The sequence below is a fragment of the Sander vitreus genome, chromosome 24 (genome assembly GCF_031162955.1).
Source record: "Sander vitreus isolate 19-12246 chromosome 24, sanVit1, whole genome shotgun sequence".
NCBI lineage: Eukaryota > Metazoa > Chordata > Actinopteri > Perciformes > Percidae > Sander > Sander vitreus.
Genome location: NC_135878.1, coordinates 7,935,276 through 7,951,331, shown reverse-complemented (window position 1 = coordinate 7,951,331; position 16,056 = coordinate 7,935,276). Strand labels below are relative to the sequence as shown.

At 40.3% G+C, this 16,056-nt stretch overlaps 1 protein-coding gene across 3 annotated transcripts in view; it reads right to left on the bottom strand.

Moving 5' to 3' along the window:
* The window catches only part of atp11a (ATPase phospholipid transporting 11A), a 45,695-nt gene that overhangs the window by 25,149 nt on the left and 4,490 nt on the right, over window positions 1-16,056 (bottom strand). The gene's annotated exons all lie outside the window — the stretch shown is intronic.

Sequence of the window (16,056 nt, the reverse complement as noted above, 5' to 3'; positions counted from 1 at the left end):
AACACGTTTCTTACACACTTCCCATTACTTGTATGCATATGGAACAGAGCCATAAATATACAGGAACACAAAGGATAGTGTTGCATAAATATACTGTACATTGTGGAGATGCTACTAGTTGCTGGTAGTTCATTAGCCTGAAAATTAGATTAGCCAATTATCGAAAAATAACCAAAATAGCTGCAGCACTAATGTTGTAAACGAAAAGGTCAGTGCTGTGTTAAAAGAATGTGAAGTTTGCAGAACAAAATGCAAATAGAAGACAAACCAACAATACAAATAATATCATTATCAGTTTCCTTAACGGCCTTTTGTCAATTATTTCAACATCAGCTGGTGTTATGGGATGATAAGTGAAATCTCATTAAAGAATATTATGGAAAAGACTTTCCTACATGTGTTGAGTTAGTTTTTTGCATGGTTGGTTGGCCCTGATGTAATCAGTGGTGTGCCTGCAGTGATACATCTTGCACTTTGACATGAGAGCCATATTTGTCTGATAAAAACCTGGTAGGATCAAAACTTTGCCAAGTTCAGTCCAATTAGGCGTGTGAGCTATAACCTGATGTGCAGACATGTAATGCAACATGCAAAAACAGGTAATGATAATGTGTAGTATTGTTACATGAATCTGTGTTGATCAGAGTCAGATGGTGCTGACTGAGAATCAGTGGGCTTCCTTGCTTACGTTCATCTCCCTCCTTAATGCAGCTTTATTGGTATTATCACCTCTTTGCTCTCCATCCCTCACCACAACCTGGATGGCCTCTGAGCAGACATCTCTCTCTTATCGATTACGTTTAGCTTTCACCCGGATTTAAGCTTTTTACATGAAAGCCTGTCTATGTTTAATCAAATAAAACGACATCTTCACAAAATAAAAATAAAAACTGCCCTGTATTAGCTCGAGCATTAAGCCTTTGGATGTAACAGGAGACTTTGGGCTATTCTGGACTTTAATAAATCACTTTAGCAGCGTTTCATGTTACAGGACGCGGCAGGTTTCAGGGGTGTATTTATAGTTGGAAGGGAAACATTTGTGGTCAGGAGAAAGGGATGGAGAGAGTCTGCAGGTTTTGTTTCTGTCGCCCTCACTCAGCACCAACATCCATATTCCTTAAAGCCACATTAGTCACACACACACACACACACACACACACACACACACACACACACACACGTCAATTGTGTGGTGTATGTGTGTTTTGTTGTATGTCTTTACAGAGACAGAAAGATGAGAGAACTTATCCAAAGTGAGAACAATACAGTTGAGGTCATTTGAGAGTTAGGATTTAGTTTTTTTAGGGGAACCTTTAGGGGAAGGGGAAGAGCCTGAATGTACAAACAGGTGCACAGAGCACTTGTGTTTTAGAGAAGTGAAACTAACACTTTGAATATAGTTTTAAAATGTATTATACCTTCAGCAATTGAATACAATCAAGGATACTACTTTTAGTATGGTTTTATTTCGCTCTCTGTATTTTGGAGATATGCCAAAAGGTTTGTGTAAAAGTGACCTTCTTAAGATATTCATGTCTTTATGCAAGTAAAAAGGAAGTGTTACCAAATGTTGGCTTCACAGAAATCCCCCAAACTATGGACTATGCTCTAATGAAAGGATGACCTGCACCCTTCGGATACAGAGAGACAAGGGAGAAAAATACTGGATCAAATGGGATTGTTACTCTCAGACAGACACTAATTAATGCTTTTTTAACATTCTTATTGTCGTCTTTTTTTATTAGGTAACTGAACGTAATCCCTGTATAATGAATTGTACCTGTGTATCTGTCTGTGTTCCTAGTCCTCATGTTTTTCTGCTGCATTTCAGTTTCTCTATTACATTTAAAATTAAAGATGCTTCCAACAAAGCAGATCATTCATATTTCAAACTTCAACCAATCCCTTATCTTAATAATAATTATTAAATATTTACTACAATGTGTCATTAAGTTGGTGCTTTAAAAACAATGATTATTCCCACAATACCTGAACACAGCACTACAGAGCCAGAAACTGAAGCCATACTATGATGTAAACAGGAAGAGCTGGGCACACCATCTCTTTTGTTAGTAATACTGGAGGAAATAACATACACACACAGAGCCACACACACACACAGAGCCACACACACACACACACACACGCAGCCACCCCCCCTCCATCCCAATCCTACCCTCTCCACCAGAGACACCAAAGACAAGAAGAGAACCATATTTGATGTGCAGCATCAAATGGAGGTGTGTGTGTGTTTCCTCCAGTATTACCAACAAAAGAGATGCCATTCTGATCAAAGAAGCACAGAAAACTTTGATTACACATTATTACACACGACTCACAAATGGACAAGACTTAGACACACATCAACAACCCATCACTGCAGAGCACAGGCAAAGCCCTATAAATCATTACATACATACATACATCATAAGATTTGAAACTATCAAAAATGGTGTTCAGTCTCTGGAGTAATACTGTAGTTAGTGCTGTGTGATGCCTGGCAAGTAAAGATAACATTTACAGAATAGTGCGAGCAGGAAAGAGGAATCACTGCAACACACACAAATGACTGCAGCTTTAAAGGCTGAGCTGTTCGACTGATGACCAATCCCAAAGTATTTTATCTCCCGTTGCAACAGGCGGCGCTGAAAATAAGTCTCAACAAAAGCTCCGGACGACAACCTGCTCTCTACGATACCACTGACGGACACACACAAACCCTTCACACACTTTCACATCTAAATACCGTGTCATATATCAGGGTTGCATGTGCAAACACGATTGACTGCAGGCACACATGCTGCATGAGTGTGTGTTATCTCTCTGCTGCCACTGAGCTACGGAGATAAGAGAAATCCTGTCCCATTCACTAAATCACTAGGCATTAAATACAGATATATAGTGTGTGTGATTCTGCCTTTGACTACTGCACTTGCAATTATGTTTTGACTAAAAGGGTGAAAGGGATAAATAAATGAAGGTGTGTAGAGAACAGTGGAGTGCTTTAGCAAGGCGTTTTCCAAAGTTACCACTTTCTTCGTGGCTATTCCCGATGAATTCAAAGTCTAAAAAAGGCACTGGAGCAGGTTGAAAATAGCAACTAACACGTACTATCTTGTGTTTTATATGCATGTGGAGATCTTGTGCTGTATGTCAGCTAGTAGGCCTGAGAGGAAGTGAGTAACTGCTGCAGTGTGTACATCCACACTGCAGAGAGATATAAAACAAAACACAAATGATGTGGAGTATTAAACATTTAATGTCAACCCACCTGCGCTTTGGGTTTGGTATTCGGATAAACGTCTGATAATCTGTGTGTGACAGTCTGGGCGTGTGTGCGCGTGTGTGTGTGTGTGTGTGTTACCTGAGTCACAGATGAAATACCAGCTGTGCTTCCCATCTGTCACCATGTCGCTCAGCCTCACCCGGCCCCACAGGCCAGACCAAATAAGATAATGATTAATCCTCATCATCCACCTCCGAAACGCCACCCTCCCACCTTTAACCATGATGGTGTGTTCGGACTGTGACCAAAACAGTCAGCAGAGTGTTTAGAGTGTGTCAAGCTTTGTGTCACCATCAGCAGCCAATCAGAGCTCTGTGATTCCAAGCAGTTGAGATTTTTAATTCTGCCTGTATGCAAAATTGACCAACCACTATTGGAAACCCCATGATCTTTTCATGAATGCTGTACGAACACGTCAGAGCACTTTCAGAAAGATTTGCTCTTTTCCGCACAGTGGTTTAGCTGCTTTTCTAAACAGATGAACAGTCTGGTTTCTAAGTCTATCCTTCTAATTCTCATTCAATACAAACAAAGTACAGTGTCACCCAAAAGCTGCTGCTGATGATCACAGATGTGAACAGTCAGAACAGGGAGGGGCAGGGCAAAACAAATCCCCAGCAGTGATACCCCTGGCGTGGTTATGTGTCCCAACGAATGCCTGTAAGTAGGGGGTGACATGAACCTCCATGCAGTTGTGCCTTAAAGGTCCAGTGTGTAACGTGTTTAGTTGTTCATTATCAAAATCTGTGTTGCCCATTCACAAACTTGTCCATTTTCATGAATATTTACCACCAATACCATCAATTCCAAGTATTCCTTTTGGCTTGAAATTTTACATTTGCATTCGCATGAACTGGGGTAGACGCTCCATATTCATGCTCCATCTTGAAATACGTTAGCTGGTAAGGGACATACAGGACATACTGCTCCGCCTTTCACGTTTTTGCTCACTGGTGCTGCTAATGCTGCTAATGGGTATCGTAGCTTCACGCTGTTTTAATATGGCTTTATACTTTAAAGATTTGAAGCCTTAGGGAAATAATATGATTTATTATGAATGAGCACTTGTGCATGATTAAATAACACCAGGTTGCTGCAGCCTGTGTCTCTATTATTTCTGTGTGATGACACAATGATAATACAGTTTAGTCTTGTCTAACACAAACACTAGGGGTGACACACAAGACCGACTGACCCTTCCTGCTGAATCACTGCTCCCCTCTGTGATAAACTATTGAAACTGAAAGAGGAGAGGAGAGAACCTTCCAACCTTTTGTCAGCTATACAGAGAAATTAATTAGCCTGGTTTTCACAGAGCAGATCCCAGTAGGGAACTGGGATAATGTGCCTGCATTACCACACTGCACGCATGACTTCTAGCTCTAGAAAGCTCTTAAACTTTGACCACATTAATGGCCCAAATTACCTAAAATGTTTTTCAAAGGTATTTTTTTTGAGTTGGAGAACCTCTGTAGCAGCATTAATACACCTCTCCCCTGAAAGCTACTCTAATGACATTGCTTGTTGTAAGCGGCTTTAGGCAGTGATTGCACTCAATGAAGTAGATGCAGGATATTGCAGGATAGACGCAGACCGGCTCATAGGCCAACCATTGTGCATTGTCCTCAGAGCTGGATAGAAGACCATTGTTATGACTTTACTGTGGATAAGCAGTCATTCTTTGGATGTCAAGGGAATAAACTTACACACTGGTCATATTTGCTTCATTGTGTCTGCTACTGCATGTATGTGAGAGGGAGAGACTGGAAGGGAGTGCTGCTGATGATCATAAGATCCCCCATGACTTGACCTAATGCTGCATTCAGGTCACATAAGAATAAATGTGATGAATGCTCAACCGTTAAAAGTATCAACTTGGAAGCTTTCAGTACTTATTCAGCAGTTCGTAGATAACAAAATGCCAATGATTCAGGTGACAACGAAAGCACCTCGATTCGCAAACATCACATGGAAAACCTGACTAGTGTGACTCAGCCTCTTTCTTTATCTTCCCAGTCGGCATTAAAAATGAATTAAACCAACACACATAGCACATAGTGTCCTTGAGGTCCTAATGAAAATAAACAGCACATCAAGTAGATGGTCATAGAGACACACACTGAATCCAGTGAAAAAATAATTAGTAAATGGTGAAGTAAATTGGGTGTAAATGCATGTGTAACAAAATGACTGTTCTACTTGTCTCAGCAAATTCTTCAGTTAAACATGTCTGTGTTTGTATGAGTACCTAGGTCACACTAAATGCCTGCATTGATCTGTGGACACTTGGCCCGCTTCAAATGACTCCAACTCTGCCTTTGAAAGGCAGTGAGCTTTTATGCGCGAGTTACAACACTCACTTTTGCAGGCATCTAGAAGTTTTACATTAAGTATGTTGAAGAGTCTAGAGATATCAAATATTTAGTGGATACAGCAAAATATGGTCGTTTTGGTGAAGGATATGGTCTGGTCAATAACTTTTTTCCAGTTATGGCAGAGGATAAAAAAGCATCAATTGTGTTAACTAGTGCTTTGGAACTTTGATAAGATGTTTGTTCACTTTCTTGCCAAGACTTAGTTGGTTCATGTTTGTCCATTAAAATGAAGTTAACAGCCAAGGGACCGCTAGCTTAGCTTAGCACAAAAACTGGAAGCAGGGGGAAAGTTCAGCACCTCTAAAGCTCACTAGATAACATGTTATATTGTTTAATAAGTTCAAAAAACAAAGACCAAAAAATTTTATTGGTGGTTTTACAATGGGTTATGTGCCAGACTATTTCTTGACCAGGAGCAGTAACTTCCAGGAGTCTCCTCTGGTTGCCCAGCAACCTCACAGTGACAACGGCCTCTTCCCGCATCTCCATTAAGCTTTAACGGACGAGTAGTATCAATCTTCTCATTCCTTCAACTGTGGCGGCTACGTCAAGAGAGAGAATATTTTTTCTTACAACACTTTGCCAGCAGCACACGTTGTGTTACAGTAACATGTGGAGCTTTTAAAGCCTCTTCACTCAGTAAAAATGTAGGCTATATAAAACAGATTTTTCTTTCATATTTAAAATTTTAGTTTTTACAGATATCTGCCTTGACTCATCCACTGACAAAGCATCTCTGGTAGAAGCTGTGCATGTATTTATATTATTGTTAACAACCTGCATTCTTGTGGAGTTTCATTATGCGAGTCTGTTCTGTTCATCAGGCATTTTTATTTTCCTTAGGGTGACAGTCCCATGGTCCCTGCTGGTCTAGTGTACATGTGCTTTACCTCACTCTGTTAGTGCTCTTACTTCCTGCTGTAAAGCAATGCTGTCTACTTGTCTCCCAGGAGCTCAGAGAAAAGTACCAAAATGCTTTTAATCTTCTTCCAATGTGTTTATTTTCCAACTTATCATTCTCTCCGTCTCTCTCCTTCTCGTTTATGGGAGCACTTCTTGGTCTTCCCTAATGTTTGTCCTGTAGGAACACTGCTGCTTAATGGTGTTCATTACACTGTTTGTGCTGCCTGCTTATCCATCTGTCTGATCCTTCTCTGTCTCCATCTCTACTCCTTTTTTCCGTTTGCCAGTTGAACTGACTTGTTCTGTAGCTGGCCTGTCCTCCTGGTTGGTCTCCAGGGACTCTAAATCTGTCAAATCCTAACTTGAGTCTCTCTCTGGGAACCCCCTCTCTTTGTTTTCACTCAGTTTGAATCAATTTTGAAATGCTTCTGCTCAAATATTAGTGTTTCCCAACAGGCTGCCAGTAAATGTAAATGATGTCCACGGGACAACAAAAGGGATGTTTGTTTCAGCTAATGTTACTCTTCTTTCCTCCTGAAGACCAAAACAAACTAATGCATTTCAAAAGCACAAACTAGTGGGCACTTTATACTATTCATGAAACAACAACACCTGCAGTACATCTTATGGTGGACATATTCATTTTGAAGCTTGACTACAGCTTCCACATTTCATGATTCGTTATTCCGAATGAATACGTTCCTGCTCTCTTTTTCTTCCTTCCACATTCTGTGCCCTGATTACATTTCTACTGTCCTGTACTCAGTACATAATGTTGGTTCAGTGACATTTTGAGGGAAGGGATCGTCATTGCAAAGCAGTAAACAAGACAACACAGTGCACCACTAATGGTTAGGCTAGTTCAAGTTTTTTTCTCTGTGCTTCACTGCTCCCTGTTCTGTTCATGGTGTTTCATTGTCTCGTGACACACACACACACACACACACACACACACACACACACACACACACACACACACACACACACACACACACACACACACACACACACACACACACACACACACACACACACACACACACACACACACACACACACACACACAGCAGGAGAGGAGAAAATTACTATATCGTCAGTTTGTTCTTCATTATCTCCTTGACAACCATGAGATGAACTAACTCCCTCTGCGCTCACTTCTACCACTGACTTTTCTCTCACTGTCTGAATCGTCACTGAACTCTTTAGATTGTATCCACCATCCGTTGATTTTTTTTGTCTCACTGTCTCTCCTCCTCCTCCTCCTTTTCTTCTGACTCTGACTGACATCTGTCACAGTCTACTACTCTCAGGGAGATTAAGAGCTGTTGATATTTTGTATGGTTAATAAGAGGGACACACAGACTGCAACAAAAAACAATTGTTGACTATTTTTTATTCATTCCTCTATTCCTGAAAACTCCTTGGCAAAAAGTGTGATTATCACATCTCAGTGGGAGGGTAAAAATCAAGAGGGGTGAGGGGAACCAAATGGCATCATGTGGCCCTCATGAGACCAGTCACCTGATTAGGGCCAAGCACCATGATGGCAATGGATTCCTAGAAGTCATGAGATTTTGTAAGATCCTTACACTTTACAGCTGTCCTGAAGGAAAGCCAGTCAGCCCACTGAGCCCTGCATCTAGTCCACTCCTTCCACCAGTGCTAGCTTCAACTATTTATAAAGATCCTGCTGGAGTTGACTTGTATTTACTTTAGGTGAATCTTTAAGACCACTAAAAACTTTACAGGAAATCTACTTTACAGCAACAAAAGTTCTTCATATTTAAATATATAGAAAACCGAAAGCAATATATTGGCAGAAGTCAACATGTGTGTGAGTGCAGCATTTACTCTACTGCACCACTGCAACACCCATGCTAATGGTGATCCTAATTTAAAAGTAAGCATAATGTGCATTCATATCCATTGCCCAAATTTCAGAAAGCTTTAGTTTTGTTTCTGATGGAGAAAAAAAAAACATCAGTTCCTTCCTGAGGTTGTGCCATTTGCGTCTACCTTATGTGTTTTAAATCAATCAATCCTGCAGATTTAGTGCCTAATCTAACCTGGTGGCAACCAGGTACATTTAGTGGTGGCCTCTTTTGTTTACAGCAATTAAGCTCAAATATTAATGTGGTGATTATTTATTAATGTTAAAATGCTACACAAAGCACATTTAAAAAGGATTTAGTATCGCCATTGGGTTCCCCCTGTGTAATGCTGCACTCAGAGAAATATACTTATGCGACCACAGCTCCATTATTTATAATGTTCTCTTGTGTTATGCTTCTTCTAGTCTGTGTATAGTAGTCCTGTGCTACATCTTTAACTGTTTCTGCCACCAAATTCTCCGAGAACCACTTCCAACATGACCCTACTGCTTAATACAGGGGAGCTTCTATTCTCATGTCCATTATGTATACTTAGAATAATGACAATGTTTTGACCCAAACTTCCAGATTGAAGTCCAAATTGAATAAGTGTAGTCTTGTCATCATCTAGTCCTGTGGAAACCAAAAAATGACTACATCTACTGTATAAAGCCCATTTTGGCTCTAATGTGACAACATGCCATCTCAAGTCTATCAGAGACATTTCCAAGTGCAGTGATGTGTAATCTCAGTATTATATCACATGGCATTGCTCTACTCTGACAGCCTGACAGTGTGTTAGAGAGGATTACGGTCATCTACTTCATGGTCCCTGCTAAAGTACATTGATAATTACACAGTTACACAGGGGTTTCTAGGACTTGAGGAGGTTCAGGGTTTAGCCCGGACCCATTAAAATAAACTGAATGCAATGCAAAACAGCGTTTGGCTTGCCTAGCTTGTTAAAAGCCAGTGAATGTTCATTTTAGCTGCCCAGTTTGTAGATGTTAGTTAGATGGCACCAACATTTGGCCTGGTCATAACTGGCCTGGCAACCCAAAGGCCAAGGTTTTGTTTCCAGATTTGTGTGGCGACTAATTTCTACCTTTTTCTAAATCAAGTTATGCTGGAAATATCTTTATGTAAAGGGAAAAATAGATTACAATCCAAATATTAAAACATAATGGAATTTATTGCAGTAAGGCTCTCAGGCATTCTGTATTGCTTTCAACTATTTATTCTCCTGTAGATCAACTTTTCTAATTATATCTGAGTCAGCACACATGTAACCTAGGCATCATTTACTCTTCCCTACTTTTGTTGGGGAAGTAACCTCCTTAAATGTGCATATGACAATCTTTCACCTCAATGATACATTAATTCATTTTAATGAATGAATTAATCCCTGGACTTCTGCTCATGTTCAAAACTTTGTGCACATTCAAAATATAACTTATCCAATCTGTGTTCTCTGAGATTTGGAGGAGTCGTAATATTTTGAGAAAAATAAAGTTATAATAGGCTATTACAAGAATAAAGTTACTTTATTTCAGGAAATACTCTGCCTGCACCATAGTCTGCTGTGCATTAGCCTACGTGATTGCTCTGCTGACATGGTAGATCTCAGACCTTCTGACAGACACAGAGCCCCGTTTGAGACTCTGAATGAGAGAACGTTTACAGAAGTGGCTGTATGCTGCTATACATCGGAGGTGGAAAATGGAAACCACGGCAGAAATACAGACCACAAACGCGACACATCTGCCGCAGCATGACCACAGCAGAGCACGTCAATTATAAACCTAAAGCTGCACAGACCATGGAAGGCGCACTGCTCATCTCTATTTTTACAACGAGAGTGGCCACTGCTTCAGAACTCTGTGTTTGAGTCTGAACCATAGACTGGAAACGTCACGTCACGGGAACTTCAACAATCATTAGTATTGCGCTTCTAAACTTTGTGTTGATTGCATCAATGTATTAGACTGATTTGGCTATGATTCCTCTGAAAATTACACCTTTCACAGCTTTCCTCACTTAGAGTGGTTACTAGGTGATAGCATCAAATACGGCATGGTCAGACCCCGCACGTAGCTGCTGCTACCCGTTCTATTCGCAGAGAGAGAGAGAGAGAGAGAGAGAGAGAGAGAGAGAGAGAGAGAGAGAGAGAGAGAGAGAGAGAGAGAGAGAGAGATAGATCCGGGAGCTATTAATAAAACATTCGGGGCTGTAGCCAGGGACGCCCGGCCTAACGACGCCTCTGATGTTACAGAATAATCGGCTGTTTCATGTACAAGAATTGTTCATCTATGGAAATCACTTGAGTGCTCAGTAGTTTTAACTTAATACTGATTGACATTTACATGCAATTCATGCAATAATCTGCACTTCCAGGCAATAATAATACTGGTTTGTATTTGTCGCCTAGCAACAAATACATCTTCAGGAAGAGGATAACATGAGTACTACAGCTTGCTGCAAAAGTGGCTTCACAAGTGCTCCCTTTGGATGCCATTGAAAAGCTTTTAACTCAGGAGCTCCATATTCTGTAATAAATCAGCTTTTTTATGGAAAAAAACACAAACTCAAATGTCAGTATTATTCTTACAAAACAAAGATAAGCTGCATGCAAACAAGGATGAATCCATCCTGTGACTAAAAACTGTGTTTTCCATTCTGTCCTACTACAAAATTGTTGTAACTATGAAAAACTCCACAGAGAGGGCAGCAGATTATGCCTCAGCAATGGCCAAATTCAGTGTAAAGAGGCATGTTAAACAGAAATATACTGATTTAACTCCCTTCCTGCATTTGAAAAGCAGAAACTGTAATAGGTTTAGTAAGTCTATACATAGTCCTGCATTGCCAATCCTATTTCCACAGTGCTGTGGAGTAAGGTCTGGCTAAACCACAGATACATACCAGGATAGAAGAAAAAAAAAAAACGCTGTGGGTTGTTTACATTTCTTTAAACCAATCGCATTCATCTTGGACGACTCTAAGCTCCGGACGCAGTGACGGTGCATTTGAACAAGTAGTCTTGGGAAGAAACTTGTTTTCGTGGAACATTTGCCCTTACAGTGTATCACTGTGTATTTCGTTCACAGCAATCCCGCCAATTAGATAGTAGGCTACTTTGTAAATGCTGTAAACATATTCTTTGTAAATCTTTACAATCATTCCCCGAAAGAACCAAGCAGACCTGTCTTATTGCACAATCCACATTTTCTTCAAAACCTGCCATTTTCAGTGTGTAACTTGCTAGCTCAAAGTTAGTTGTTTCCCGAAGCGAAGACGGCAGCACTCAGAGAGCCGAAGGCCATCCGACGTGTGTGCTGGAAATGTACTTCCGTTGATCCTGACTAGTCTATACATAAAAAGCAGGGAAACAATATTTGAACTTCTCACTGTGTAACATCACCTTAGGACTAACCGTAGTAGTGCTTAAATTCCTGCTTAAATTCCTGCATTAACAGGAGCCGATGTGGTTACAACACACTGTTTCCCACTTTTACAGGTATACAGTCTCATTACTCAGATTCAGGATGAACACACACAAACTAAGAGAAGGCAGAGGCAGTGTGAATACATACAAAAGGTCAGGACAAAACAAACCGCACAAGATGGATACAACTTCACTCTAGGTTCCGACAACTAAATCATGCAGGCATTTACTCAAGGTAATACTGTTCAACCTGAACCAGACGTTTGCCTGATGCACTGAAACAAAACGCCAATCAGCTCCAAAGACTACACATTTCTCCTTGGGTGCATTTTACAAAAAGAAATGGCCTTCCTTTTCAACACCTACTAATGACACCCAAACAAAAAGTTTATAAAACACAAATTCCTCAGAAGAGCTGCTGCCAAAAACAAAAAACAAAACGTCTCAACATATGCCATTGACAGAGGAAGGCAAAAACCAAAACAGCTATTCATAACTGCTTTATTATGGATATACTGTATGTCCGTCAAACTACCTTACTATCTTAATGGGAGTACTGGGAAGAGAGCGATCAATTTCTTGCAAGTAGGCAAAAGTCTGCTTCACTTCCTGTGTGAACATACAATAAGGTGAATGCTAAACCAATAATCCAAATAGTAGTTCTATAATAATGTCCTGCTTGTGTCTTACGCAAACAAAGCAAAGAGAGGAGAAAAGGGGGAGATGTTTGGGCTGAAAGAAAGAGAGGGAGGGGTTGATGTCCGCAAAGTTTACCATCAGCATTTAGGAAGAGGAAGGGTTCTCTCTCTCTGACATGAGGACCGTGGGGAATGGTGTGTTCTAGCAGCGAGTCGACCAGCTATCATTCCCTCAGATAGGGAGAACATTAAGGTGTACCTGCCCCCCTCAGCACTTTCACTGGCAACCCAGAGCAATGTTATTTATGATGACCCAAGTTCAAACAACGTCTCTCTCTCTCTCTCTCTCTCTCTCTCTCTCTCTGTATCGGTCTCTCTCTTTGGATAGAGGCCTCTATGCACCATTAACCCAGGGCTATCCATCATCTGTCTCATTGTTCAATGGGCTATAATACACTGTTAATGCTACTGCAAAGACACTGATACAACCCGATAATGGAGCTCACACACACTTCAGCAGAACTACTGTTTGGGCAATGTGAGAAGGAGTTAACCGCTTAAAAAAAAATAAAAGCATTGGTACAGAAACGTTATGTCTTTTATGTATCAGCAGATATGAAGATTACAGAAAGGAAAGTAAAACCTCTAAAAAGCAGCTTCAGTATGACGGAAATGCTCAGTACAGCTCTATCACATTACTTTTTTGTCCCACAAACAGCCCAAAACCCCAAAACCCCAAAGATTTTCAACTTAGAATGATTTCAAACAGAGGAAAGCAGTAAATGCTAACATTTGATAAGCTGTCACCAGCAAGTGTTTGGCATTTTTGCTTGGAAAAAAACAAATCATTTAATCTATTACAGAATTGTTTAAGATACATTTTCTTACAATTGACTAATTGTGTAATCAACTTATTGTTTCAGCTCTGCATGGAGCCTATACATCCTACATGGGTTTATACTGTAGATGCACATTATAAATTACTCCTGGACTTGGATGTATATTGTCAGTTAATTAGAAAATGTCTAATATTTGATATACTAGATTAACTAAAATAATAATCCTCCTTTAAAGTGCTAATAAATATAAAACATAAAGTGAAATGTGACTCTTATTGTATATTTACGTCAACAAGTACAAGGGCCTGCTAAATGTGATTGAAAAGTGAAGCAGCAGCCAGTCAAAAACAATCCCAAGACCGAGTGGCTTAGTGAGAGCCTGTAAGTCCTTCAGGTAAAGGGGTTAACCCCGGTGCACTTTGTGGATTGTGGGCAGTATGGACGGGCAGGTGTTAACTGATTACCATGAGGCTGAGAGGAAACCTGCCACTGTTGGCACACACATGAGCACGCTTGAAAAGCCATTCTACAGCTTCACAACAACATGGATATCCTTCAAAATAAAAGAATACCTTTCCTGGATCCTGAAAAAGGGACCCAATTCAAAAATGTGTGATACATGCAAACACATCAATATTTGCATATGTATTTATCAACATTTATCATTACTATTGTAATTAAAAGAAACACAAGTTTGCCATTTGAGTTGTGCTTAAAGCTGCAGTGGAAAGACAAAATTTGCAGTAAAGTGAAACTTCTTCCCTCAGCTCTCCCTCTCAAGTAACTGTCGCACAGGCAATGCATGTACAGAACAGCCAATAGGAACGCTCTCTCTCTCTCTGAAATAACCTGTGATTGGCCAAAGTCTCCTGTCACAGGCTAGATTTTCTAAAGCCTGAAAACAGAGCCAAGAAGAGGTGCAGAAGTCCAGTTTTCTCTCAGTCCACTTGAAATACAATATGCTGAAGGATTATTATGGAATTTTTGCACAACAATGGCAAAAATAAATAAAAAATAAAAATAAATAAATAAATAAACCACAGCTTTAAGTCAATATGAAAAACAATGAATATGTCCTTTAAATAGACAATTAGAATTACCATTAGTTTTATTTCATTTTGTGTCCATAATCGATTTATTCTGTATTGTCCTAATAGAGAATAAAAGCCGTTTTGGACACCCTTTGGTATTTGACCTAATTTCTCGGGAAAACAGGATTTTTTTTAATTTCACTATAAAAATGCCTTACAATTAATTACTGACTAAGAAATCAATTTTCAACCCTAATTCACTCCATGAAAGTTGTGATTCTGTAGTCTTTTTAACCGTCTGAGGTCTAAGAGAGCTGTCACACCAAGTCGATTATCGTCCGTCGGACAGTCTGGCGAGGTCAGTGACTCGAGTCTGTTCGGTGTGTTCCGTGCCGTCGTCCATCGGAGGAGCCGTCGGCCTTCATTTTGGCCTACCCGACGTGCTCAGTCGGAGACAGGGCAGTCAGGACTCACCTGGAAATGGCGAGCGGATGAGCCTCTCAAAATCTGACGAAAATCTTTTAAACTGACCTTTGTTGATCTGAAATGAAGACAGATTGAGCAACTGCATAGCCTATTTCTCACTTAAAATGTTTTCAGAAACACGTTTCGGTGAACAATTTTAGTACAATATGAAATCGTATTCTGAACAAGCCGCCATGACAGTCTGGCGTTGAATTTCCGGAGAAAAAAGACCCACGTGACGCGTTCGTCCAATCAGCTGCTGGTTTTCATTTTCTGGGAAACAATCATAGAGTGTTAATGGAAACAATACAGAGCAGCACCGCCTGCTGCTATGGAGACGTATTACGTTTCGCGCATGCCCAGAGCGTACGCTCAAGTCGGCGTCGCCTCAGTGTGTTTTGAGGCATTTTTTTGGACCCAACTGATCAGTCCGACTGCCTTTTCTGCCGACAGTCGGCCGTCTGGTTGGTGTGTAAGCACCTTAAGGACATTTTTACATTTCTTTTTAAATTCACATTTTAAGGATATTTGCATATAGTCAGATACCCATGTGTTTCATATCAAAATGTCAACTCAGCTTTCTGTACAGTGAGGCCCAAATTTGTTCCAGAGCAATGTGTAAAGAGATCATTTGTAAATAAATGTCTAAAATTAAATTTTGTAATATCGACTTTTGTCAAACAGCTTGGACTCGCCGGTTAATTTACCTCCTCATCACTGTCTGTAATACTAGTCCACACTGTATTTGACTGTGGTTTGTGATTAAACCCAAACCTGTGATTAAATACTTGTGCTGTCTGTAGTTGGGATCATTTTTTACATTAGTAAATGTTAATGGCATTTATCTGATCCTCATTTTGCTAGGGGAAACCCCCCTTGAGCACCCCTGGAGCCCACACTGAGCAGGCCTGCTGTGCGATGACTCCATAATAAGCTACACAAACGTCAGCCCACATTGTCAGCTAGTCTGGTTATGAATTATTGACAACTAGACAGAGCCGAGGAGTTCATGTGATCCGCTGCCCTTTGCGTCACCTGGCTACTAATGAATTCCACTTGCTCGCTTACTAGCCTGCATGAAGTAACATTAACACTACAGAGACAACAATATGACCAACAGCCACTATTCACTTAAACAGTTATTCTTGCCTTATATGCACAGATCACTTAACATGCTTCCTACTGTATTCAAAACCTATGTGC